This window comes from Frankliniella occidentalis, unplaced genomic scaffold (assembly GCF_000697945.3).
Source record: "Frankliniella occidentalis isolate FOCC.00 unplaced genomic scaffold, Focc_3.1 Scaffold36, whole genome shotgun sequence".
Classification (NCBI taxonomy): Eukaryota; Metazoa; Arthropoda; class Insecta; order Thysanoptera; family Thripidae; genus Frankliniella; species Frankliniella occidentalis.
In genome coordinates this window covers 1393067-1396198 of record NW_026267166.1, presented here as the reverse complement: position 1 = coordinate 1396198, position 3132 = coordinate 1393067, and the positions used below count along the sequence as shown (strand labels likewise).

Here is a 3132-nt window from a genome sequence, read left to right as displayed (position 1 = left end):
CCCCCCCAAAAAAAAAACAACAACAAAAAACATTCCTCGACCTCCCACATTCGCTCCTTTCTTCGACAGTTCATCTGCTGAACCTCAAACTCCCCATTCGCCATTCAGTAAATGAATGATTTGTTTCTTATCAAAAGTTTCTCTTTTCTTATGCCTACTTATTGTTCTCGCTTTCAAACCGGATTCAAAAGTGTGACTCCTTTTTTTCTGTTGGTAATTAATCCATATTAATGGCCTTATATTTTTTGCGTATATTTTTAAAGAAAATGCCATCACTGATTCATGATCGCCCACGCCTGCCCGCCTCCTCACCCCTCCCGCCGCCCCCTCCTCAATAGCATCACATGCGAATCCCCCCTTCCTCCCCTCCAGCCGCAGCACGGTGGGGGTGTATCGAATTAAGACGCCGCGCGGCGCTTGCTGGACGGCTGTGTGCGCTGTGCCCGGGCCTCCCTCCCTCCCTCGGACTGGAGCGGAGCGGCGGCGCGGCAGTGTGCTGCCGGCATGGACCGAGGGTGCACGCCCCACCCAGCGCGCGCCGCCCCGCTCCGCGCCGCAGCGCCGCGCCCGCGAGCTCCAGCACGCGGACAACACCAATAAAGTGCAGCCACACAGACTGTTTCTCTCTCTCTCCCGTGTTTCTGTCGAGTGGAAGTGAAACCTCATCAGGACAACACGTACCTCGGCGTGCACTGTGCCAAGTAGTTTGGTCCGTTTGGGTGTTTGTCGCCGGGCCCAACAACGCGACCGCCAGCGAATGTAAACATTGCGCAGACACACCTAGGTGAGTGCGAGTGTTTTGTTTGCACGACTGAGATGCATGACATGACTTCTGCGAGAGAAAATTCGTCGTGTTTTCTCGGCTGGGAATCAGATGTATTACGCATGCCATATGCTATTGAAATTATCGAGGGGAATAATGTAAACGATACCACTGATTCGTAAATAGGAGTATATTCGTTCGTTTGCGGCTACGTTCATCGCGTTTTTTCCCACGAGAGGTTCCAGGATTAAAAAATTTCACACGCACTGACATGTTGTTGTCTTCTTATCGTACGTTACTTTACTAATTGGGCGAACGGGGCTGTGCTAATAAATGTATCACAGTCTGTTTGACTTGAGAGTTAGTGGCAGGTGAGTATGACTGGATATAGTATGTATTTTTTGGAAGCAGCATAAGTAAATTGTAAAATTTGCATCCATCACCGTTGTAGCACCGTCGACAATTATTGGCGGAAGAAAATTAAGGGTTCCCTGTCACATATTGCCTGACAAAAAGAATTCACTTCGACTGCAAAACCCTTATGATTCAATAGGGGTACGGGGTACGCGAATGATGCGGTCAGTTGATGAATCAAATTAACGTTTTTTTTAAACAAGATGTTGTGCTTTGTTCTGCAATGAAATTCTACGGTGATTCTCTACTGTTCTGTGTTCCCCATTTATTATACGCGTTTAATGAACATTTTTATTATATTTTGTGAAATTATAGTTACCATCTCCTTATGTTGTCAACGTATACGCGATTGTTTTGAAATCTTAAAATAGTGTCAATCTCAAACGCGAGGAATAAAGTCTTACTCCAAGAGAACGGGAAATTTGCACACCCAGAAAAGCGTGTTTCTTGGATCAAGAGCATTGTATCTTGAGTTGATCCAGTACTCATCGGTGCTTAATCCAAGCTCATTTTAGACTTCACACGAGAACATGGTTTCCATGTAAATTGCGAAGAGGATGGTTTCAGAACAAATCGTTGTTGATTCACTCCGACGTTTGTTTTCAACTCAAGCCTATCAAGAACACAAGTACTTACGTGCCAGTCAAGCACATTGCACTCGATTTAAAACACAAATCATTGGTGAAACAAAGTTGCTAAGTCGTGCCTTTCCTGTGGCACTAAACCTCTTTTCAGTTTAGTGCCTTTCAAAGGAACTAAACAGGGCACTGAAAGGTGCTAAAAATTAGAGTCTTTGGCAGTTTTAGTAATCGCTTAGTGCCTTTTAAAGGCAGGAGTTAGCACCTTTGTTATTTCAGTGTGCGTTTGATTCAAAGAACACGCTCTTCTGGGTGCAGTCAACTCGTCGTGCCCAATCCTCACTCGTTGATTTTGGGCCCTGTCGACTCGCGCGGAATTGGTGAACTGCAAACAGCGAGCTGTAGCTACCTGCTTGCGGCTCGGTAGTGGTGGTGGGGTGCTGTGCTGACTGGCTGACCGGGTTTCGCACGGGGGGTTTACCGCCAATGTGAATATTTGCATAATCTCCGCGGGGCTGCAGTTCGGTCGACTATTGGGCCTCTGGGCCTCCCCCGCGGGTGGGGCGGAGGACTGACGCCTGGCCGCGCACCCGAGGGTGGCCGTGGTGGTGGGGCGAGAGGGATTGAGCTGCGCAGGTGAATTTTCATGAGCGCGGGAATCCCGGCGTAGCGAGTGGGCCGCGGCCATCGACCGGCTCCCGGGGCTTATTGAGCACCCTCAGCCGCCCGCAGGGCCGCTAGGGCCAGGTGTGTGTCATCGCCAAGCCACAAAGCGCGGCGGGTGACGTGGCACATTATTTTCACTTTAAACGCTCAACTCGTGAGATATGACATGTGTCAGTCATTATTGTGGGTTGAGATTGCACCAAGTGATGCGTGCGGTTCTTTTACGAGGAACCGCGTTTGGAGTGAAAATCTTTCACTTTCACAGGATATTTTTCCGATGCTTCAATTCAATACACATTTGTTCAACGTGTTACTAGTATGTTTTTCCCGAATATACGGTAACTTAAGCTGCTATTTTAAATGACTAACTTTAAAGATTCATCGACCCAGGTGGCTTACTCGGCACGCTGCAGCGCACTTTCGTAGTTATACTGTACCGCATGCACGCGGGGATAGGCAAAACCGCCCGCACGCGTGCATGTGGTACAGTGTGACTACGAAAGTGCACAGAGCGTGATGCAGACACCTGGTAAAGTACAGCGTATTTTAAATATCTCTTCACTGCAAAAAATTAGAGTCTGATACGGAACGATCTACAGCGTTACTGTAGATGCCGCTCTGAGCCACTGCACCTGGGGTACAGATCGCGGAGTACAGTGCTGCTGTAGCACCGGAAAGCCCAGGTTTTACACGGTACAGTGTACGAAGACG

The 3132-nt window shown here is 48.4% G+C and overlaps 1 protein-coding gene across 2 annotated transcripts in view; it reads left to right on the top strand.

Annotated features, from left to right (window-relative positions):
* Positions 1 to 3132, top strand: part of LOC113210769 (neuropeptide Y receptor type 2-like) — an 85037-nt gene that overhangs the window by 16001 nt on the left and 65904 nt on the right. The window contains exon 1 of one of the 2 annotated variants that reach the window (XM_052266249.1): positions 494 to 784. The exons of the other annotated variant lie outside the window; for it this stretch is intronic. The gene's annotated coding sequence lies outside the window, so the exon portion shown is untranslated. Of the gene's footprint in view, positions 1 to 493; positions 785 to 3132 lie in introns of those variants that run through there. 2 annotated transcript variants of the gene reach the window in all.